The sequence below is a fragment of the Oryx dammah genome, unplaced genomic scaffold (genome assembly GCF_014754425.2).
Source record: "Oryx dammah isolate SB20612 unplaced genomic scaffold, SCBI_Odam_1.1 HiC_scaffold_6, whole genome shotgun sequence".
Taxonomy (NCBI): domain Eukaryota; kingdom Metazoa; phylum Chordata; class Mammalia; order Artiodactyla; family Bovidae; genus Oryx; species Oryx dammah.
Genome location: NW_024070190.1, coordinates 25570402 through 25595593, shown reverse-complemented (window position 1 = coordinate 25595593; position 25192 = coordinate 25570402). Strand labels below are relative to the sequence as shown.

The 25192-nt window shown below is 46.6% G+C and overlaps 1 pseudogene; it reads right to left on the bottom strand.

Moving 5' to 3' along the window:
• Window positions 1–439: 439 nt before the first annotated feature.
• LOC120865134 lies at window positions 440–6423 on the bottom strand (annotated as a pseudogene).
• Window positions 6424–25192: the final 18769 nt, after the last annotated feature.

The window sequence follows — 25192 nt, the reverse complement described above, 5'->3', positions numbered from 1 at the left end:
AAGTCACAGAGTCAGACACGACTGAGCGACTGAACTGAACTGAAGTCATTTGTGCCACGTAACATAACCCATTCTAAGGTTCCAGTGATTAGGGTCTGCATGCCTTTGGGAGATCCTCTGTTTCCTGGGACCCCAGTGATCCTAAAGGAAGAGGAAGCCTCAGGGGTTGGAGGGAGATCTGAGCCTGAGTTACAATTTGGCATCTTCCACTCATCTCAGCCCAGCGTCTTGGGGCAGAGGATGAAAAAAATGGGGGTAAGGGCTCAGCTGTTACTGGAAGTAAAAAGGAATGAGCTGCTTCTACAAAAATGTTCTTAAGTTGGGAGCACTTTGCGAGGTCTTTGTGAAGGTGTGACACAGAAAATGGGACAAATCCCTTTTTCCCTTTAGTGCAAAATATAGTTTCTCCTGCTGCCCAGGGGCTTAGGAGGGGCATCTCCTAGTGCAGCACCTCGGCACTGGCAGACTTGCCTGATGGCTGGGTGCTTGGCGGTGCTGGTGGCAAGGCTGGGGGCGGGAGGTAGTGCCAGATTCTGGGCCAGCCTAGGAAGACCACCTCCTGGGAAGCTTTGCTAGGTGGGCCTTGGGAGAAGTGGTTGTGCTGAGAGGTCTTCATGGGACCTTTGGAACAAGGAGTCCACTGGAAGCAGGCCTTCTTGGGAGGGCTGGATAACAATGGAGCGAACGTGACCATCACAGGCTGGTGGGGAATACTGCTGGGATCCTCTGCGCGTGTGTGAATATAGTCATATGAGTATAGATTTACATAATCACCATCACAATTAAGATAGAGAACAGTTCCATTGCTCAGCGCCCCCACAGAATTCCTCGTGCTGCTGCTTTTTGCCAACCCCCCTACCTGTATCCCATGCAACCACTGATCTATTCTCCATCTCCGTACTTTGCCTTTTCCAGAATGTCATAGAAGTGGAATCAGACAATATGTAAACTTATGAGGTAGCTTTTTGCTTGGCCTAATGCCTTTGAGATGCGCTCATGTTGTGACATGCTTTAAAAACCCCTTCTTTTTAATTGCTGAGTACTTAGTATTCTAGTGTTTAAATGGACCACAGTGTGTTTATCCATTCACCCACTGAAGGACATTTAGGCTGTTTCCATTTTGGGCAATTATAAATGGGGTGCTATTTGCATGAACACGTTTTTATTTCTCTTGAGTAAATGCCCGGTAATGGATCATTAGGTCATGCAGTATGTGTATGTTTAACTTTAAAAGAAACTACTGAACTGTTTTCCAGAATGGCTGTTCATTTTTGCATTCTCTCCAGCAACGTATAGCGTTCCAGTTGCTCCATATACTCACCAGCATTTGTGGGATTTTGTTTGTGTTTTGTTGTTGCCATTCTGATAGGTTCTGATGGTATCTTGGATGTTTATGTTATTTTGAATTTCATGAACTTATTTGCCATCTGTGTGTCTCCTTTGGGGAAATGTCTCAATTGCTTGCCCAACTTTTTTATTGGGTCGTTTATGTTCCTTCTGTTGAGCTTTGAGAGTTACTTGTGTATTCCGGATACAAGTCCTTTGTCGGGTATGTGGTTTACAAATACTGTCTCTCAGTCTGTAGTTTGTCTTTTCATTTTCTTAACAGTGTCTTTCATAGGGAAAAAAGTTTTAACGAAGGCCCATTCATCAATTTGTTTCTTTAATGAATGATGCTTTTAACGTCACTTCTAAGAACTCTGCCTGACTCGAGGTCATGAAGATGTTCCTTGATGTTTTCTTCTAAAAGTTTAATCATTTTAATTTAGATCCATAATCCATTTTGTGTAAAGAATGTGTGAGCTTGGTTTTTTTGTTTCGTTTTGTATTTTGCAATGGATATTCAATTGTTCCATTGCTACTTCTTGCAAAGATAATCTCATCTCTATTGAATTTGTCAAAAATCAGTTGGTCATATTTGTATCTATTTCTGGGTTATTTATTATGTTTTATCAATTTACTTGTTTACCAAGGCCCTGCAGTCTTGATTTTGTTGCTCTTCAGTCTCTAAGTCGTGTTTGACTCTTTGTGACCCCTTGGACTACAGCATGCCAGACTTCCCTGTGCTTCAGTATCTCCCAGAGTTTGCTCAAACTCATGTCCATTGAGTCAGTAACGCTATCTAACCATCTCATCCTGTCACCCGCTTCTCCTCCTGCCCTCAATCTTCCCCAGCATTAGGGTCTTTTCCAGTGAGTCAGGTCTTTGCATCCGGTGGCCATAGTATTGGAGCTTCATCTTCGGCATCAGTCTTTCCAATGAATATTCAAGGTTGATTTCCATTAGGATTAACTGGTTTAATCTCCTTGAAGTCCAAGGGACTTTAAAGAGTCTTCACTTGATTACTGGAGCTTTAAAATGGAGTAGTGTCACTTCTCTAAATCTATTTTTTTTTTTCAAATTTGTTATGGCTATTCTAGTTCCTTTTTCTATAAATTTTAGAATCAGCTTGTCCATATCTATAAAACATTCTGCTGGGATTTTGATTGGGAGTGCCTTAAATCTATAGAACAATTTGAGGGAAAACTAACTTCTTAACTATATTGAGTCTTTCAATCCAGAAACACAGTATGTCTCTCCACTTATTTAGATGTTATTCCTTTAATAAGCATTTTGTAGTGTTTATCACAGAGAAGGCAATGGCACCCCACTCCAGTACTCTTGCCTGGGAAATCCCATGGACAGAGGAGCCTGGTAGGCTATAGTCCATGGGGTCGCTAAGAGAAGGACACGACTGAGCGTCTTCACTTTCACTTTTCACTTTCATGCATTGGAGAATGAAATGGCAACCCACTCCAGTGTTCTTGCCTGGAGAACCTCAGGGACAGAGGAGCCTGGTGGGCTGCTGTCTATGGGGTCGCACAGAGTTGGACACGACTGAAGTGACTTAGCAGCAGCAGCAGCAGCAGCAGTGTTTATCATGCAAGTCCTGAAGATGTTTTCTTAGATTTATTTAATTTGGGGGACTTTTGTATATAAGTAATTTAATGATGTACATGGTATCAATTTTTAAAATTCTGGCTTCCAGTTGTTTATTACCAGCATATAAAAATATGATAGTTTTTTTTCATGTTGACCTTATATCATGCAACCTTGCTAAACTCAATAATAAGTATTTTTGTTTTGTTTTTTGTAGATTCTTTGCTGGTTTTTTTTTTTTTTTTTTTTTTTTGGTCCTGTTGCCTGTGAATAGGGATAGTTTTAGTTCTTCCTTTTAAATCTGTATGCCCTTTATCGGTTTTTCTTCCCTTATTGCGCTAGGGCTTCTAGTATGATAGTGCATAGCAGCTGTGAGAGTGAACAACTTTGCCTTGTTCTCTGGTTTGGGAAGGCAAGCATTCAATCCTTCATTATTGAATTTGATGTTAGCCATGAAATTTTGGTAGATACTCTAAATCAAGTTAAGGAAGTTCTCCTCTAATCATTGGTTGCTGAAACTTTTGTCACAAATGTATGTTGAATTTTGTTAAATTTTTTCTGCACCGATTGATATGATTGTGTGGCTTTTATCGTTTAACCTATTAATATTATAGCTTGTGTTCATTAGTTTTAAAACATTTAGCTAATCTCCATTCCTGAAATAAATCTAATTCTGTTGTCATGTATTATATTTTAATATATTTTTCTAATATTTTCTCAAATATATTTGCATGTTCATGTGGGGTATTAGTGTATAGCTTTTTCTTCTAGTACTGTTTTTTTATGATTTTGACTTCAGAGTAGTGACAGCCTTATAAAATGAGTCAAGAGGTTATTCCTTGTATTTTTTGGATATTATTATGTATAGTCAGTATAATTTTTCTTTAAATATCTGGCAGAATATGGCAATAAAACTATCTTGGCCTAGAGTTTTAATGACAAACTCTTCATCTTTAATAAATATAGGACTATTCACATTATCTATTTCTTCCTAGGTGACTTTTAGTCATTTATTGCTTTCAAGTAAAAAGTCCATTTCATTTAAGTTATTGAATTTATGTGCATAAATTCATTTATAGTGTTCTCTTTTTATGCTTTCAGTATCTATGGGATCTATGATTTTAGAGGTTTGAGGGGACTTAAAAATAACACCCCCTGTCTTCCCCCATTGCTCAGGAAGGGATCAGGCAGTAGCCTTTAATCCTGATAAAGCCAACTTGGTGAACATTAATTTGCTTTAGATGGGAGGCTCACTAACACACCTGGAATGATACTCAGCCATCTAATCATAGTAGTTTTGAAAAACACAGGCTCTGTTACACTAGCCAGCCTCTGTGAAACCTGTGGCTTTTAGAGATGTGCTCTCTGCAGGTGATAGATTTCAAAGTAGCAAGAAGGAAAGAAGTCCCTGTCCTAGAGATTGAATGTTTGCATCTCCCCAAAAGGCATTTGTTGAAACCTAATTCCCAACGTGATGCTGTTTGGAAGTGGGGCCTTTGAGAGGTGATTGGGTCATAAGGATGGGGTCATCGTGAATGGGGATTACTGTCCTTGTAAAGGAGACCCCTTTCTACCGTGTGAGGACACAGTAAGAAGATGGCCTTCTATGAACTGGGAAGCAGGTTCTCACCAGGCTCTGAATCTGCTGGTAGCTTGATCTTGGACTTTGCAGGCTTCAGAACTGGGATAAATAATGTTTGATGTTAAGCCAGCCAGTTTCAGGTGTCTTTGTTATAGCAGCCTGAATGGACTAAGATGCCCTGCACATCCATTTCCTTCTCACACACTCACCAGACAAGGTGGGTAGAGAGTGTTAGGCTAGCAGAGGTTCCTCAGCACTGAAGCAGGAGCCACAGGGAAGGAGATTCCCCTTCAATAACTCACAAGAACTGTACTCTAATCATGGTGGAAATAAATGGAGAAGTTGGGGAGGGGAGGTGACCTCATGTCCCACAATAACTGGTGGGAACAAGAGCCAAATAAATCTCCCTGGTTAGACTAATGTCATATGCATGTTCATGTCTAACACAGGTTACAAAAATCACATTGGGATACATTAAATTTTAGATCAGACCTTTGTGACAGTGTTGTGACAATATAGAAGAAGTGATGACCAGTGCAGAGTCCAGAATGAGAGTAGAGTCAGGCCAGACTTCAAGGAAGGAGTGTGACTTACATAAGTAATGGATGGGAAGGGGCTAGAACTCAGGGGGATGGTGAATGGGGAGGAATGGGGGGATAAGGTGGGAGAAGTGGGTTGGAATGGAATGGAAAAGGGTTTGAAATACCATGCTAAGAGTCAGGGGTACTCTTTTAGGGGGAGGAGCTAGGGAGGAGTTCATTAAGAGCAGTGCTTGGGGAGACACATCTTGGAAAGTAGTGAAATATCTCCATAGCATTAGCAAAAGTCATTGCTCAAGGCCCCGAGTTAGTGCCTATCTTCCCTCACTCTTCCCCCAACTCCACCTCTATGATGCCCTCCCCTGAGGCCCTTGGACCCCATCACAAGCCAGCAAGCAGAAATTAATGCCTGGCTCTGCTTTGATCTGTGGCTGAGGTCCATCCCAATATTCTGGTGGGTTGGTGCCCGTGTATCCTGGCTCTTAGGTGAGTTTTTTCAAAAAAACTATTTGCCCATTTCCATTTTGAGAGTTTGAGGAACAACAGCTTAAGACCACTCAGTGGTTGAGCCGTGGGAGCTGCAGAGCAGTCTTCAGCCGCAGGCTGAGCACTCCAGTCTTCACAGGGGAGTTGAATAGTGTCAGAGGGTACCTCCTGCCTTCAGACCTCCAACTCAGGTTGAGTAGACGTGAACTGCAGAGCTGGAGCAGTCCTTCCACCCTGAAATTCCTCCTTGGTCACAGTCTTGTCAACTGCTGCCTGCTCTTCCTTTTCAGTCTTTTCAGAGTCTCTGTAGAAGCAGAGATGAGGCATGACCTTCCATGGGGGTTCACTGGAGAGTCCATGCATGTGCAGAACTTCCTGGGCAAACAGCCACCACATCAGATCCATTGAGTGAGCTCTGTCTGCGTTGCACGGGATGGCGGTAGCCACAGAGCACAGAGGAGTGTCTGTGTTATGCAGAGCAGCGGATGGCAGGTTAGTGTAAGGGGCTTCTGTGAGACGTGGTGGTCAGCCCTGGGATAAGTAACCACCAGAAGTCTTGGCTACCAGAAGGCTGCCTGGATCAGGTTAGTGAAAGTTCCAGGAGTGGAGCAGCCAGCAGTAGGAGGGGCTCAAGGGGCAGCAGCAAATTCATTGGCCAGTATTCCCAGAGGATATAACACTGGTTCATCAGTTGGGTTTTCAGTGGCAACCATGGCATAAGCCATCTGCAGAAGCTTCGGCCAGGTCTCCTTCAGGTTTATGGTGGAGACACCATCCCTCTTCCTTTTGTAGATGCACTACCACTTGGAAGCCAAGGTTGGTGCTACCTCACTGGGTTCGGGAGAGTTTGAGGACATCCTCCTCCTTCATTTGCAGGACACTGAGGGCTTCGGACATTGTGAAAGTTTCCTTTTAAGTTCCAGTGGGGATCCAGAACAATGTCATATGGACCGTTTTCTGGGTAGTGCGGAAAGGTGATTCTGAGGTGTTTTGTCTCTCCACCTTCAGCAGCCATGAGGACGTGATGGGGAAGCAAGAATCCATGCTGCCCAGGGATCCTGCCCTTCCACTCTGAGCTCTCAAGTCCGTCACCTGAATGTGGCAGGCACAAGACCGCAGACCTTGGAGAACTCCTCATGTTTGGATTTAAAAACAAAACCATAGCATTTCATAGAATTATTTTCCCCTCAATAGAATAAAAGTTCCAGGAGAGAAAAGTAGTTCCTTTGGACCCTGCTCTCCCTTTAAGTCAAATAAACATCTGTCAAGGAGGAACAAGACAGAATTCCTTGTGATCAGATGCTCCTGGTTCTACAGCAATTTATCAAAGCCCTTCTCATCAATTAGAGAAATATTTGAAAAATCATCACAGCTCCTGCAAGCGCCTCATGTATAATTCAAAGCGGTGGCTCCGGATGGAGTGAGGAAGCCACAGAAGCCAGCCCTGCCTTTTGAAGGTAAACCTGCCTATTGTCTCTTTCATCCCAAACCCAGGAACAAACTCCGGGGCCCTTGAAAATTGTATTTCTACTGAAGCGTAGACATCTTAAGCCTGATGTGTAGACACTTTACCTGCCAGGGAGCCCCCTATAGGGACACCACTTCTCAGTTCTTGGAAACTAGGTGTCCCTATGAGATTAAGACAATGAGAAGGGACCCCTCTCACGTGTGCAGCATTCTGCTTTTTAATCCCAGCCTCCAATACCGAGTGTTTCAAAGAAGGCAACCAATAAAGAAAAAAACAAACAAGTGATCGAATCATAACCATGTAAAAGTACCCTCACTTTTCTTTTTTCACTTGCTATTCCCACAAGTCAGTTATTATCTTGATTTTATAAATGAGGAGACTAGAACAGAGAGGTGAAATGACTTGCTCAGGGTTGCACAGCAGATTTATAGCAAATAGTGTTTGTACTTCGGCCACCAGACACTTTCTCTGTGGGTACAAACCCAAATTTTAATTTTGATTCTGTTGCTTGACTTGATCAGTATGGAGACCCACAAGTGAGAATTGATCTTTTTTTTTTCATAAAATAAAAAGGCTTATATAAAAAATATCAAATACTTTTTGCTAAGTACAGTGGCTATATTGCTTATGTTATTTAAACCTCTGCATACCTGAATTACATTTAACAGTTTCAATTAATTTTACTTTTGAATTGCACTAAGGGGCGACTCAGTGGTAAAGAATCTGCCAGCTAAGGCAGGAGACGCAGGAGACTCGGGTTTGATCCCTGGGTGGAGAAGATCTCCTGGGGGAGGAAATGGCAACCCACTCCAGTATTGTTGCCTGGAAAATCCCGTGGACAGAGGAGCCTGGTGGGCTACCGTCCATGGGGTCACAAAGAGCTGGATAAGACTGAGCGACTGAACACATATGTCACGCAATAGCATGTAGAACCCACAAGATTTAAGACCCCAGCACCACCAGCTCAGGGCACAGAGCTGTCACAGGGAGGCATAGGAAACATGTGTCTGTACAGTGGAGGAACTGCTTCCTTCAGATTCGATCTAGAAGTTACTCTTGTGTTCACATGTGGTCTTCACCTGCCCTTGCAATATGAGCAACAGAGGTGGCTCTGAGTGGGACAGGGTGGGCTCTATAGGATTCCTTGTGCAGTGGGTGAGTGGGCCAGACCCTCTGCAGGGTATGTGCAGTGGCAGGCAGACAGTCGTCAGCTCTGTGCTCGAGGAGGTAGGGGAACACTGGAAACGTGGTAGGTGAAGACTAGAATTCTAAGTAGTTCAGAGGGCAGAAAATGAGCATCCTCTTCCATGAGTGAGAAGGCCTTTTGAAGGTAAATGAGATAGTCCATTGCAGATCAAATAGGCCAGACAGGCAAACCATAGGTGTAGAGAAGAGGGACCAGGAACACCACAAGCAGAAATATCCACTGGGGCTGGGTGATGAAGGCTGGCCCCCTAGGAGGAGAGGTGCTTATGGGAAGGGTCTGGCCTGGCCGCACTATTCTGGGCCCAGCCCCCAGCAGTGTCTAGAACTCACCAGATGCTCAGCAAAGTGAAAGAAGGTGCTCTGGCTTCACTTCCTGCAGAAGCTGACTAAGATGCTCCAGAACGCCAACAAGGACCTACTGTGGAGCACGTTTAACTCTGCTCAATCTGATGTGCTAGCCTAGAGGGGATGGGCACCTGGGGGGAGAATGGATATATGTGTATGTACGGCCGAGTCCCTTCACTGCTCACCTGAAACTGCAACATTATTGATCGGCCGTAACGCAATACAAAATTAAAAATTTGAAGTTTGGGGGAAAAAAAATACTAAAGATGCCCCAGTGTGAGCTAGGGCCCCCTCTTCTGAGCTCCCATGATACCTCAGGCTTGCACATCACCAAAATACAGCCACATTGCCTTATAATGATCTGATTTCCAGTCTGCTTCCTTCCTAGAACCCCTTTTGCATTCCCAGCATCTCCTCTAGCATATGGTACATATTAAGCCCTAAAGGAAGAAGGGACAGACAGGAGGGAAGAAGGGTTTTATCAGCTATTTGGGGCTAAGGGTTTCACCAATAACTGAAAGAGGAGAAGAAATTGGGAGTTAACAGGAGGCCTCACTGTACAGCATCTCAGGGATGCTGGATGTAATTATGCCGCTGTAAATGCCATAAGGAGTCACGCATAGTTCTCCTCCTATAGTGGAAGCTTGGCCATGCTGTTATTCTGCCAGAGTGTGAGTCTCAAGATATCACAGTCTTTCTTGGTCACAATTGTTTTACTGAGTTCAGATCAGTCACTCAGTTGTGTCTGACTCTTTGCGACCCCATCGACTGCAGCATGCCAGGCTTCCCTGTCCATCACCAACTCCTGGAGCTTGCTCAAGCTCATCTTCATTGAATTGGTGATGCTATCCAACCATCTCATCCTCTGTCATGCCCTTCTCCTCCTGACTTCAATCTTTCCCAGCATCAGGGTCTTTTCTAATGAGTCAGCTCTTCACCTCAGGTAGCCAAAGTATTGGAGCTTCAGCTTCAGCATCAGTCCTTCCAATGAACACTCAAGACTGATATCCTTTCAGATCGACTGGTTGGATCTCCTTGCAGTCCAAGGGACTCTCAAGAGTCTTCTCCAACACCACAGTTCAAAAGCATCAATTCTTCAGTATTCAGCTTTCTTATGGTCCAACTCTCACATCCATACATGACCACTGGAAAAATCATAGCCTTGACTAGACGGACCTTTGTCGGCAAAGTAATGTCTCTGCTTTTTAATATGCTGTCTAGGTTGGGCATAGCTATTCTTCCAAGGAGCAAGCGTCTTTTAATTTCATGGCTGGAGTCACCATCTGCAGTGATTTCGGAGCCCCCAAAATAAAGTCTGTCACTGTTTCCATTGTTTCCCCATTATTTGCTATGAAGTGATGAGACTGGATGCCATGATCTTAGTTTTTGGAATGTTGAGTTTTAAGTCAACCTTTTCACTTTCCTCTTTCACTTTCATCAAGAGAAGAAGCTCTGTAGTTCTTCGCTTTCTGCCACAAGGGAGCTGTCATCTGCATATCTGAGGTTATTGATGTTTCTCCCGACAATCTTGATTCCAGCTTGTGCTTCATCCATTCCGGCATTTCGCATGATGTACTCTGCATATAAGTTAAATAAGCAGTGTTTTAATATACAGCTTTGATGAACTCCTTTCCCAATTTGGAACCAGTCTGTTGTTCCATGTCTGGTTCTAACTATTGCTTCTTGACCTGCATACAGATTTCTCAGGAGGCAGGTAAGGTGATCTGGTGTTCCCATCTCTTTCAGAATTTTCCACAGTTTGCTGTGATCCACACAGCCAAAGGCTTTGGTGTAGTCAACAAAGCAGAAGTAGATATTTTTCTGGAATTCTCTTGCTTTTTCGATGATCCAGTGGATGTTGGCAGTTTGACCTCTGGTTTCTCTGCCTTTTCTAAATCCAGCTTGAACATCTGGAAGTTCTCAGTTCATGTACTGTTGAAGCCTGGCTTGGAGAATTTTGAGCATTACTTTGCTAGCATGTGAGATGAGTGTAATTGTGTGGTAGTTTGAGCATTATTTGGCATCGCCTTTCTTTGGGATTGGAATGAAAACTGACCTTTTCTATTCCTGTGTACACTGCTGAGTTTTCCAAATTTGCTGGCATATTGAGTGCAGCACTTTCACACCACCATCTTTTAGGATTTGAAACAGCTCAACTGGAATTCCATCACCTCCACTAGCTTTATTCACAGTGACGCTTCCTAAGGCCCACTTGACTTCACACTCCAGGATATCTGGTTTTAGGTGAGTGATCACAACATCGTGGTTATCTGGGTCATGAAGATCTTTTTTGTACAGTTCTTCTGTGTAGTCTTGCCACTTCTTAGTATCTTCTGCTTCTGTTAGGTCCATATCATTTGTGTCCTTTATTGAGCTCATCTTTGCATGAAATGTTCCTTTGGTTCTAATTTTCTTGAAGAGATCTCTAGTCTTTCCCATTCTATTGTTTTCCTCTATTTCTTTGCATTGATCACTGAGGAAGGCTTTCTTATCTCTCCTTGCTGTTCTTTGGAACTCTGCATTCAGATGCTTATATCTTTCCTTTTCTCCTTTACCTTTCACTTCTCTTCTTTTCTCAGACAACATTTTGCCTTTTTGCATTTCTTTTTCTTGGGGATAATCTTAATCACTGCCTCCTGTATGATGTCACGAACCTCTGTCCATAGTTCTTCAGGCACTCTGTCTATCAAATCTAATCCCTTGAATCTATTTGTCACTTCCACTGTATAATCATAAGGGATTTGATTTGGGTCATACCTGAATGGTCTAGTGGTTTTCCCTACTTTCTTCATTAGCACCTGGTATATAACAACTTAATACAAATTGGTTGAATGCATGAATGAGCAGTGAATGAACTGGGCTTTTCATGTTCTTTATAAAGTCCTGGTTTACTGAGCCTCTCTGTGTGTGGTTCTCATGGTTCTCAGCTATATCCATGACGATGGGAGTTTATAGCCTGAAGCCCACAGGAGATGCTCAAGCCAGCGGCTCATTGCTGCACACAGGCTCCTCCCTCAACATGTTCAACCTCACAGTTAAACCATGTGGGGCCTCCAGGTGGAGGAGGGACCTACCTTTAGAACAGGTGTGAATGTGAGAATGCGAGAACGGTCCTTCCCTTTTCTGGGCTCATCTTCCCCTCTATGAAATGAGATGGCTGCCCAAGACGATCCCTAAGCTTCCCCAGCATTTCAGGCAAAGACGAGGACGGAGGCTGAAGTGGCAATGGCATCCTAGTATTTTCACTCAGCAGTTCCACCCCAAGTTCCCAGGATTCTCGGGATCAGGGTGGTTGTGTGGGATGAGCTTCGAGGAGATGTGAGTAAGCATGAGTCAGCACCCCTGCTCAGGGCATAAGAAAACGTGTCAGAGACATGGAGGGGGACCTGCCTTCTCTATGGAGACAGCAGACTTCCAGACTAAGGATAGGACCTGCCTCCCAGTGGGGAAGGGGCTGCAGGGGCTCCCTGCCTCCAGGTGGAGGGATGGCGACAAGCTGAACACAGCAATGAGTTCCTGCTGTTAGTCTGTTTTTCTTAAAACATTTTGGGGCAAGAAGATACAAACTGTCTAGAAATCCAGCACATGCTGTAGATGTCCTCTCTTCAGAAAAATGCACAGACATCTGACATTCTGCATCTGATGCAAGAAAGGGGGATGGACTCCTTAAAGTACATGTCTGATCTCTGGGACCCCAGTAACAAACCCATCCATGGCAGAGGGAAAGGGCAGGCAGGAGTCCTGGGTCCTACCTCTCATCTGGGCTCCGCTCCATCTGGCTGTACCTTTGCTGCCTTGGATAGCCTTAGCCTTGCCATCTGTAAAATGGATGACCTGGAAGAGGAATCCTTTGTGGATTCTATCCTAGGATTTGGTTATCACAACACACCCTCTGAGAGCAGCTGTGGGGTGTTGAGGCCGCTTTCCTAATGGCTGAGCATGGAAGCTGGGGTGGCGTGGGGGCAACTCATAGGCCTTCAGAACCACTTTTTCTCTCTAGCATTAAATCCAGCTTCTTTCTGACAGAAGACCCACTTTTGGGTGGAGACTGAAACGGCTCCTACCTGGGGACAAGAAGTATGCAGACCCCCTCTGTCTCTTTCCCCAGCTCTGTCTAAACCGGCTGGATAATGAGAGTTGGGGTTTCCCTTGGCCATGGAGGCCCCGCTACTGGCTTCCTTTCCGGCCTTTTTTTTTAGTTGGGCTTGACAGAAAGCTGGGAGAGGGTCACAACCAAATTTTCAAGAGGAGAGCCTGAGGCCTAGACAAGCTCTGACCGGGCTCAGTCCCACTCGGCCGGGCCTGGGGCAGATGCCCTGTACCTGGTCTGGAGAGCTTGGGGCACCCGGTGCTGCATCTGAGCGAGAACAAGGAGGTTTCACCCCCAAGTCTGGGCTTTCTTCCCTCTCCACCCCACCCTCTGCCCCCATCTTCTTCTCCTAATAACTTCTAGGCTAAGGGGAAGGGGCCTTTGCCCAGGGGGCTGGCGTGCCTGAGTGGGCTGCCCAAGGCAGGATGGCTGTCTTGTCCGTGTGCCGCCCTGCGGTCAGCCCACCCGGAGCCCCCCCTTTCCCTCACCCTCTCAGCTCCACTCAGAGCTACCAACCTTGGTGCTTCATGGCTAGAAGCCTTCTGGTAGCTTCCACTGGGGTTTGCTTCTTGAGTCAGATGTGTGAATCTGGCCTCTTTAGATGGAAGCTGTTACTCCCACTCCGAATTGCGATGATTCCAGAGGATGATCAGCAAAACCCTGGAGCAACTGGCTGTCGCATCACCCATCCCTGCTGACTGGGGTTTCTTTCTGGGGCCCCATTCGCCCTCCCTTCCTCCTACCTCTGTTCCCTCAGCCTTCTCCACCTCTCAAAGCCCCTCTCACCCATCAAGACAGCTCCCCACTGCCTCCTCTATGAAGCTTTTCCAGACCACTCTGGCCAGAGTGAAGGTTCCCTCCTTCTGTAAGCCCAGCTATGTGTTGGGAAGGGGGAGACTACAATGCTGAGACCTGTGTAACTGCTTCAACAGGGCAGGACCTCAGCCAGTCCCCACAGCAAAGCTTTGGGATAAATATTAGCATCCCCACGCAACAGATCAGGAACTGTGTGGATATGGGCAGGGTGGGTGGGTTCACTGACTTGCCCAAGATCTCAGCTGGGAAATTAAAGGGTCTGCACTCAGAGCCTGTGTTCCGTCTCACTGTCCTGGTCAGCCTCCTGCCTTGCACTCAGCCTTTCTTTCTTCCTGACTTTCTGTCCCAGCTTGTTTCTGTGACTCTCCCCCTGCTCTGAGCCCCCCTGCGAACAGAGGCTGCTGTGTTCTTCCCTGCTCTCCCCCAGCGCCGCGCAGAGGGCCTGCTCCATCAGTATGTGAAGGACTGGATGAAATCTCTCTGCTAGTGCTTGGCATTCTCCCTGCACCTGGAGTTGCGGTCATGAAATTTCCATCACGTGCTGTAAAGGATTAGAGTGTCAAAAATGTCACAACCTGGAGGAGACCAGAGTACTTGAAATTTACAAATAAAACAATGGCTTCTGTTTATGGAGCATCTCCTGTGGGGCCCCTTTCGAACATTTCTCTCTGATTGTTGATAATCAGTTCCGGCAACTGCAGGGGAACAGTGTTGGTGTTTGTGACTGGCCCCAGGTCTGATTGATTAGTGCGTCTGTGTACCTGTTGTTAGATATTATAATACCACACCGGCTGTAAATCTTGCTGTTACAGATGCCCATTTTACACATGAGGAAACCGAGGCTCAGAGGGGAGAAATAAATTACCCAAAGCCACGGAACTAGGCCTTGGCAGAGCTGAGCATTGAAGCCTGGAGTGTTTGTGGCACACACAGCTCAAGCAGTACCCTGTTCAGCTTCACAGCCCAGCTCCCTCCCTTTCCTAGGTCAGGGCATCTCCACTCTCAACAGGCCCAGGGTCTGTGTCTGCAGGGGGTGGGGGTGAGGCCAGTTCACCTGCATGACCTCCAGGCAGCTCAGCCCATCTGTTCAAGAGAAAAATGCTCGTGCTGGACCCTGGCACTCGGAGGACAGAATCCCGCATCAGTGCTGGTGGGCAGGAGGGCACAGGGCCTCCCCGAATGCCACACCAGTGGTCCCTCCTTTCACATGGAAGAGGAGTGAAGGAGAGACCAACCACTTGTTTGCAAATGCTAATCTTTAGTCCGGAGAAGGCAATGGCACCCCACTCCAGTGCTCTGGCCTGGAGAGTCCTATGGACAGAGGAGCCTGGAAGGCTGCAGTCCATGGGGTCGCTGAGAGTCGGACATGACTGGGTGGCTTCACTTTCACTTTTCACTTTCATGCATTGGAGAAGGAAATGGCAACCCACTCCAGTGTTCTTGCCTGGAGAATCCCAGGGATGGCGGAGCCTGGTGGGCTGCCATCTATGGGGTCGCACAGAGTTGGACACGACTGAAGTGACTTAGCAGCAGCAGCTTAGCAATCTTTAGTCAGTGGTATTTTGTTTAATCCACAGGGACAAACCATGGATTTGGGGCCAAGAGGCCCTGCTCCCCATCACTGTGTGATACTGGCCACGGTGCTTGCTCTGCCCGACCTGACCTCCCCAGCTGTCAGGTCACCTGGGCTGGGTGCAGCCTAAGGCCCCTCCAGCTCCTCCTTGGCAAGGATTGGAAGTAGGCCCTGGGGCCTGATTGCCTGTGTTCAGATGGCAGCTATGGGATGGGGGTAGGGGGTAGAAATGGTCCACCTAACTTTTCTGTGCCTTGGTATCCACATCTGTCAAATACGGATAATAATAGCAGTAGCTGCCTCAATTGGAGATTACACATAAAGTGCTTAGAACATTCCAAGTCACACAGTGCTTGCTCATAACCCTTCATTATTAGACTGCTTTACCGACTCGATGGATGTGAGTTTGAGTGAACTCTGGGAGATGGTGATGGACAGGGAGGCTTGGCGTGCTGCGATTCATGGGGTCTCAAAGAGTCGGACACAACTGAGTGAATGAAGTGAACTGAACTGAAGGCTAAAGAGGTCATTTTGGCTCTGAGCCTTACTTACCCAGTAAGTATTATCTCTCTGATGCAAACGAGAAATGGAAGCTCAGAGATTTGAAGTAACTTGCTGAAGGTCACATAGCTAAAAGAAAGACTGGGGCAGTTCACAGTCTCCCCCTTGTCGCTGAGCTGCACTTCCCTCCTCCTGTACCCCAACCTGTCCTAGGAAGGGAACTGCAGGCAGTTTAGATAGCAAGTGAGAACAGTGTCTTGTCCGAAGTGGAAGAAGGATCAGCCTCTGTCTTTTTCCATCACTCCGTCTCACCGTCCAGCACTGGCAGCTGTGAAGGAGTGGGAAGAATCTGGAGCTTGTGGTCAGTGGCCTTGGTCATTGGCCCTGCTTCCTTTGCTTGCAAGCTGTGTGACTTTGGGAAGGGTGGGCAATCTCTCTGGGCATTGATATCTTCATCAGAAAACTGTGGGGGGAGCACCTCTGCCCTCTCTATTTACAGGATCGCTTGGAGCATGATCCAAAATGTCAGATGGAAAGTGCTTCCTCAGTGGCAAAGGCCTACCTAGGGCTTGGTGTCCACCAGGGTCCCTGTAGGAGACAGCTGGCTCACTCTGACGGGCGACTGAGAAGGAGTTGATAAAGGGCTGTTGACAAGAGCGGGGCCAGAATGGAGGAGAAGCGTGGACACAGCTCAGCACGCAGCATAGCGCGCCGCAGCTAGCAGCTCCAGGAGTGCTCTAAGCATGCCAGCTCTGCACACCAGGAGGTGCGGGCAGTTATGATGATGATCGGGAGGCTGCGAGAGCCCGGACAGGAGCCCCTCGGGCCCCAAAGGGAGGAAACCAGTCGTCCGGCACTCCAACTTGACTTTTTCCCCTCCCTGGGGTCTCCTGCTGGATGCAGCTGCCCATTGGCTGAACTCAGTGGGGAGCCAGAGAACACGTGGTCCCCCCAGGCAGCCTCAGTGCAGAAGGGAGGGCCAAACGGGAGATGTTTGGGGCCTCTCTGAGGCTGGTCCGCTCCTCCCCGAATCTGCCTCCACGTCCCGAGAGCTGACTAGACTATAACGGGACGCACACTGGAGACAGCGCCATATTCAACTGTCGGGGGGTTATTGTCAAAGGAGATTTAGTCTCTTTCTCTTTTTTTTTTTTTGGCGAGTAAAACAATGAAACCTCCATAATTGTTCCAGGAGAAATAAACATGCCAAAATATTTAAGTACTAATAAAACTTAAGAATTATCCCAGCATATTTAAATATAGATGTATTTTTACGGCAGGCAGTGAAGGCAATTGCCAGCAGAATGCATTTCATCCAGGCCATTTAATACTAAACTGCCCACCCCTCCTTTGAGGCTTGGTTGGGGAGGGGGCACCAAGGAAGGGGGCAATGGAGCCTTCCCAGTGATGGGAAGAGGGTCTCCTCTCCCATGGGCAAGCCCCACCAGGCTCTGCGCTCCACCGTTTCCATTGCTCACTGCTCCCTGGTCCTCATTACAATCCCAGGCCATGCTATTGTTACCTGTTAGCCAGCAGAAGAATCCAAGGCACAGAAAGGTGAAATAAGTGCCCCAGGCTACACAGTTCAGTTCAGTTCAGTCGCTCAGTCGTGTCTGACTCTCTGCAACCCCATGAATCGCAGCACGCCAGGCCTCCCTGTCCATCACCAACTCCCGGAGTTCACTCAGACTCACGTCCATCGAGTCAGTGATGCCATCCAGCCATCTCATCCTCTGTCGTCCCCTTCTCCTCCTGCCCCCAATCCCTCCCAGCATCAGAGTCTTTTCCAATGAGTCAACTCTTCGCATGAGGTGGCCAGAGTACTGGAGTTTCAGCTTTAGCATCATTCCTTCCAAAGAAATCCCAGGGCTGATCTCCTTTGGAATGGACTGGTTGGATCTCCCAACACCACAGTTCAAAAGCATCAATTCTTCAGCGCTCATCCTTCTTCACAGTCCAACTCTCACATCCATACATGACCACAGGAAAAACCATAGCCTTGACTAGACGGACCTTAGTCGGCAAAGTAATGTCTCTGCTTTTGAATATGCTATCTAGGTTGGTCATAACTTTTCTTCCAAGGAGTAAGCGTCTTTTAATTTCATGGCTGCAGTCACCATCTGCAGTGATTTTGGAGCCCCCGAAAATAAAGTCTGACACTGTTTCCACTGTTTCCCCATCTATTTCCCATGAAGTGATGGGACCGTTTTCTGAATGTTGAGCTTTAAGCCAACTTTTTCACTCTCCACTTTCACTTTCATCAAGAGGCTTTTTAGTTCCTCTTCACTTTCTGCCATAGCTGGTGGTTATTGGAGCCGGGATAAGGCAGCCTGACTCAGGAACCCACCCTCCGGTCTGGACCATCTCTCATGCTGCCTGGTCCTGTGCTGGGAACCTGGGACGCAGGCTCACAGCAGGCTGAGTCCTCGGCCAGCTGAGCTCTTGCCAAGACTATTCCATAAGGGTTCCAGACTCTATTCCCGTGTGGCTGCCCACCACTACCCCATCCTCAGTGCTGGAGTTGGCGTCTTCTCCCAGTCTGAGCACGTGCAAGAGTAAGGGTGCAAACCTGACTCCGGGTCACCTGGCTTTTTTGTAACCTTTCCATGGCTCCCTAACACCCACAGGACACGGCCCAAGCCCTTGGGCCATACCCAAGGCTCTGCCTGTTTCTTCAACTCTATTTTCTGTCTCTCCTTGAGCTCCAAGCTTTAGATGGGCCAGTCATTTTCTGTTTCTCTAAACATGGCATGCTGTTCCACGCTTCCATGTGGTCGCTCATGCATGGACCTCTGTCTGGAACGCCATTCTACCCTTCCTCCCCTGGCCAACTCTCAGGCACACTTCACAGCCCAGCTCGTATACAAGTCTTCCAGAAAGTCCTCCTCTAACCTCTAAATCCAGGTACACACCCCTTGCTCTGGGCACCCGAATGCTCAGCACTCACCGAAGTACATTGGCATTATTTACTGATCAGACTCACTCCCCCAAATGCAGGACCGTATCTTCTTCATCTGTGCACGCAGCACCCAGCATCCATTACTGGCCTGAAGCCGTCTCGAGGCAGGACATTTGACTCAGTGACTCTGAAGGAGGCCAACCTGCCTTAGCATCTTGGTTCCATGGTTCAGTACCTCTGTGACCTTGAGTACATTTCTTAACCCCTCCAAGGTTTACCTGGATAACAGGGCTAGCTATGTGCCCTCTTACCACGCTGTGGGAGGAGTAAGAAGAATACCCCTTGTAAACACATTCACCAGGTAGCCAGGCACGTGTTCCATAAATGCTAGTTGGATGTGAATTTTTAACTGTGCTCACGACACTGCCCAGCCTTGGACCCTTCCTTCCTTCGGTGAGTGGGGTGGTGCCCCTCACATTCACAGGCTTAGTCGCTCACACAGCCCTTTTCATCCACTCCCAGTCTTCGAGAACAACCTCCTGAGAGATACAAGTACAGAGAGAAGCTGGTGGCCCAGAGAAGCTAACACTCTATCCCAGGTCACACAGAAAGATATAGATGGAGATAAGACTGGTACCCGGGAGAAGGCAATGGCCCCCCACTCCAGTACTCTTGCCTGGAAAATCCCATGGATGGAGGAGCCTGGTAGGCTGCAGTCCATGGGGTCGCTAAGAGTCGGACACGACTGAACGACTTCACTTTCAGTTTTCAGTTTTCACTTTTCACTTTCATGCATTGGAGAAGGAAATGGCAACCCACTCCAGTGTTCTTGCCTGGAGAATTCCAGGGACAGAGGAGCCTAGTGGGCTGCCGTCTACGGGGTGGCATAGAGTTGAACACGATGGAAGCAGCAGCAGCAGCAAGACTGATCCCCAGGTCTGGGGCGCCCAGTCCACTGCTATTTTCCAGATTCCCCAATTCACTTAGGAACAATCTTCTGTAAAGAACTGATGACTCCCTTGAGGGAAACTGCACCCCCTCCACACCCCTCCTTGGCTCACGTCTGCTGGAGGACTGGGCTAGCAGAGGTCAAGTGTTTCTGGTTGGAGCTCCTCCAGCCTACCAGAAGCCCCCTGACTTCAGGCCTCACGCAGAGCCTGCATAATCCCTCCATAAAGGAGATTACCTTGAGTGGACAAGACTCTCCCTGCTCCCCTGCTCTGCCCACGTACATGGCCATTAGCCTGCATCCCTGCAGCTGGGCTCATGGTTCTGGCTCTGCCAAGTGACCAGCTGGGTGACCCTGAGGTCCTAACTCTGGAGTGAGCCTTTTCCAAGGCTCGAGTTCCTGATCCATTAAAAATAAGGGTGTTTCCATTGTGAGCAAGAAATGAGATTGGATCTAACGGTTCAAAAAAAATTGTAAAAATTGTTATGGTTAAGATCATCACTATTCATCATAGATAATGAAGATAATTCAGAGAATGCTGAAGTCTCATTGGAAATTAAAACCCCCTGAGGAAGTTAACTTCTGTGCTAGAAATAACATCATAATCCATGTCCTATTTGTTTTAGAATTTTTCTATGTGGTAGAATATTTCTAACCTAAAACTTGGCATTTTGTATTATTTTTAAGAGTGCAGTTCAGTTCTAGCATTAAGTACTGCTGTGCACCCATCACTACCATCCACTTTCCACACTTTTTCATCTTCCCAAACTGAAACTCTGTTCCCATTAAACACTAATTCTATATTTCTCCCTTCCCCCAACCTCTGACAATCACTACTCTACTTTCTATCTTTATGAAGTTGATTTCTCTAAATACTTCATGTAAGTGGAATCATGCAGCATCCTTTTCTTACTGGTTTGTTTCACTGAACATAATGTCTTTAAGTTTTATCCCTGTTCTAGCATGCGTCAGGATTTTCTTTTTTATAAAACCTGAATAATACGCCAGTATATGTGTGTACTGAATTTTTTTTATCCATTCATTTGTCAATGAACACTTGTATTACTTCTACCTTTTAGCTATTTTTCATAATGCTGCTTTGAACATGGGTGTATGAATAGCAGTTAGAATCTCTGCTTTTGCTTATTTGGGGTGTATAGGTCTGTATAGTCAAAGCTATGGTTTTTCTAGTGATCATGTATGGATTTGAGAGTTGAACTGTAAAGAAGGCTGAGTGCCAAAGAATTGGTGCTTTTGAACTGTGGTCCTGGAGAAGATTATTGAGAGGCCCGGGGACAGCAAGGAGATCAAACCAGTCAATCCTAAAGGAAATCAACCCTGAATATTCATTGGAAGGACTAGTTCTGAAACTGTAGCTCTGATAGTTTGGCTACCTGATGTGAAGAACCAGATCATTGGAAAAGACCCTGATCCTGAGAAAGACTGAAGGCAAAAGGAGAAGAGGGTGGCAGAGGATGAGATGGATACATAGTATCACTGATTCAATGGACATGAATCTGAGCAAACTCCCAGAGATAGTGAAGGACATGGGAGACTGTTCGTGGGGTCGTAAATAGTTGGACATGATTTGGCGATGGAGCAACAACAATATCCATAAATGGACTTGTTGGATCATATGGTAATTCTGTTAATTTTTTTTTTTTTTTGAGGAACCAACATATTCAAAGCAGCTGCACCACATTACATCCCCATAAGCCGTCCATTAGGGTTCCCGTCTCTTCACATCCTCACCCGCACTTATTATTTCTGTTCTGTTTGCTTTTTCATTATCACCATCCTAATGGGTATGAAGTGGTATCTTACTGTGCTTTTGATTTGCATTTCCCTAAAGAAGAGTGACGGCAAGTGTTTGGTTTTTTAATATACTTATTGTCCATTTGTATGTATATCTTCTTTGGAGAAATGTCTATTCAATTCCTTTGCCTATTCTGTAATGGGTTTGTTTTAGTTGTTGTTGAGTTCTAATTTATATTCTATTTCAACATCAAATGAACTGCTGAACTGTCTTTCCATTGGTAGCAGAAATTTGTGTGAGTGAATGTGAGTATCAGTGGACAGAACACCAACATTTATGAAAACACTTCTTTTGTTTAATCCTCACCGTAATAGTGTGAAGTAGACAATATGGCCTTTACGTACGAGGAAACTAAGGTTTCAGAGAGGTTAGGTGATGTAGCTGGTACATGATACATAGATAGGGATTGAGGATTTGGAGCTCATCTTGGCACTCATGCCAGTCTATCTCCAAAGTGATGCCCATATTGCCTCCCAGCAAGGCTGAGGCTCCTAAAACAGCAAGAGGATGACCACAGTGAAGAACAATCCATTATTGTTATCTTCACCGAAGAGACAGCCCCAGGTGAATGATGTAACCAGAAGGTTCAGAGCAAGGCCCACCATTAACCTCATGGTTACAACAATATACGCAGATTACGCTGGCCTCCGGCCCAGTTAAGTGGACATTTGGATATTTTCCAAAACAAACATGGATACTGCAAATACAGGTCAGCTGGTTTGCAGGAAATCAACATCCAGATAAAGCCACATCTAGAGAGATTTTTCCAAAAGTCCTACTGCAGGGAACCTGGGGGTGGCCCATTTAGAGCACATCTCCCACTTGTAAAATGTTTTTCATTCATTCAAGACCACCTTGCTGAGGGACTCTGGGTGCCCAGCTGTCTAGTGGGCTTGGCCTTGTGTGTGAGATGTTGCAGGTGGAAAGGGTCAGTGAATTATGACTCTGGCAACCATCTGCCTTCTTGTCTCTGTAACAGACTGGGCTTGATGACCAGAGATGGGTGGAGACTTGCCCATGGTTACACAGTAGGCTCCTAAGTAGTAAAACTGGGCAAACATGTCCTCAGTCACCCTTAAGTCACACAACTTTCATAAATACCCTGAATTTTGGCATTTGGACTACTGAATTTTTCAGATTGCTTCCCAGCAAGGAAATTCCCAGAAGGGGTGCAATAATCGTTTGCCAGAACTTGTGCCCTAATTTTGGTTTCAAAACAAAGTGAATGTAGATAAGTCTCTATATCTTTGCCCTGGCAGCAGGTATGTAGAGGCTAAGACTTTTTCCTAAGAAAAATTTGAGAACGACATGAGAAGGAAAGGCAAGTGAGTGCTCAGGGCACTGGGTGATTACGTGCCACAGAAATGGAACAGACAGTGAGTCCTTTTAATCTACTGCTTATCCAGGGTGTGTGTGAGCACAGATGGTTTTCCTTCGTTAACCAAACATCCTGATGGACGGAGATTTCACACCAAGCACTTTCCAGGAGGTGGATCCAATGGCCGTGTGTGATTGCCCAAATTTTCTCTTCTGTTTGGGGTGGGATGGTGTTGCTACACTAGGTTGGCCCAAAGGATACGTGCGTGCTAAGTTGCTTCAGTCGTGTCCAACTCTATGGGTTGTAACCCACCAGGCTCCTGTGTCCATGGAATTCTCCAGGCAGGAATACTGGACTGGGATGCTCCTCTCCAAATGAAGCTCTGTCTGGTGATGGATTCCATGCCTACGTGCTGCTTTCCCTTAGCAGAGTTGAGACAGGATCCATCTGTTTGAACATCAAGGGAGGACAGATGCAGGAGCAAACATAAACTGAATGGGACGTGTGACCTCAGCCCGAGGCTCTGACCTGCCCCTGTTGGATCAGCCCCAAGGCTCTGTCCGAATCTCATGCTGGAATAGCCAGCTGCTGGCAGGACCAAGGGCTCCTTGACTGGGCTTTGGGTCGTCTCTTGGTAGGGGTCCCATGTTGTCAATATGAGCATATAAGTTCCTTGGTCCTTCAGCATAGAAACTGAATCTTAAGTATGTGTGGAGTATAACTGGGAATTTTTTTATGGAAGGAAGGAAGGAGTGAAGGATAAATCAAAATTGTTCCTTTTAACAAAAATCCATGAGATGCATCTGGTCAAACTACATTTGTTGGGAGAGGCAGATGTTTTTGTCAGCACAGTCTGGAAAATCAATAGACAAAATAAATGGTCACTTAATATTTGTCGAGTGAATGAATGATTGAATAAATGAATATTGTGGAGATCTGTGATTTGCTTACTGAAAGGGAGATTTCCTTGTGAAACCGTGTTGGTCACTATTAGTAAGATTGAGGGGGATATGTAGACCAAGGCTTTGGTTTTAAGTCACAGGAAATATACAAGCCCATGATGACATTTCCACAATAGGAGGCTGGTTTGAATTACATGTAGTGAAGTTATTCACAATGCGTGGTTTCTAAGTCAGCCTGCCCAACATCATCTCTCCCAGTCAAGCCTTTAAATTGCCAGTGAAAGGGCTCTTGTCTGAACACAGCCCGTGATTCCCCTCAATTCTCAAGCCAGGAGCACTGAGGGTCTCTTTCCTGTAAGTGGCAGATCCACCCCCTCCTGCAAAGCGCCCCTTCCAGAAAACACAGACCCTCCACCTGCCCTTCACCTCCCAGTTCCTGATTCTGAAAAGGAAACTTGAACAAGATGCCTACAAACTGGAGTGAGTAGCTCTGCCGGGTGAGTCCCAACATCTCGCCACATTAACCCTGTGAACTTGGACCAGGAAACGAGGCTGGGGCCATTAATGCCTAATGATGTTGCATTGTCTTCCAATAACAAACCACCTCACCAGTTGGTTTTATAGGGGACCAGCTGTTGTTAATCGGGCAAGATGAGCATGAAATGGCAGCTTTCACACCTGACCGAGAGAGAGCTGCCACGTCCTTGGGCACAATGGGAGCCACCTGCTACAAGCAGGAGGGCCCCTGAGCTCTGCCCTGGCGAAGGAGAGGCCCTGGGACAGCCCCGGGCACCCGCTCCTCTCACATCCTTAGCAAACAAAAACAGAAAAGAGCATCGGGTTCATTGAACATCCCACGCCCCCTCCTGCAGCTTGGCAGCATCACCTCGCAGTGCTCTGTCACCTGCATTTGCTCGTGCCTGTGTCTCTAAAGCAAGGTGGGCAGGCCCAGGGCCGCACAGTCACGCATCTGGCATATTCCAGGCTCTGCAGAGGAGGCATGGCCAGGTCTTCTGCCACCGATCCTAGCTGTTGCTCTCCGGCCACAGGACCAGGGATCAGGCTGCCAGCAACTAGTGACACAAGGGCTCAATCGCACTTTCTCCTTTGGCATTCCATCAGAGAGACCCAGAAAGTGCTTGTCATCCAGCAGTGGGTACAAAGCAAAGGGAAAGGGAGAAGGGCTGCGACATAGAGACTTGAGGCAACTGTTTGGTCCAGGAGCAACAGGGAGGGAGCTGATGCACGGGGATGGGAGACTGGTGCTGGAACGCACAGATAAATCTTCTGTATGTAATACCTCCCATGTGAATTTTAATTTAACCATTAAAAACTTCTGATGGTTCTTCCAGGGCACCTGGAGACATGTTGCATTATCCCCACTTCAGAGATGAGAAACTGACGCTTCCTGATGTCCGGCAACCTGCTGATCTTTAGTGATCAAGAGCAGGGGCTTGAATCCAGTCCAGGTTGAGAGCCTTGCAGTGCACAGCCGCTGTGGGCACTTGAGGACCACTGCAGGCTCTCCACGGGCCAGCAGACAGAGAGCTCCGTTTCAGGCTGCTCAGTCTGGCTGCCTCGACTCCCGCAGACTGAGAAAAGCACAGACCTCTCTCTCTGCCTATATTTGCCTTTATTTGCAGTGTCGCTGCAAAAGACGGGAATGAGGAGCATTAAAACGTGTACTGTAAATAAACCAAATTAAAGTAAAATTGACTCATTTAGCAACCAGCCTCCGATCTTGCATTAGAGGCAATTGAAGAGATTTCACAGATTTTAGTAA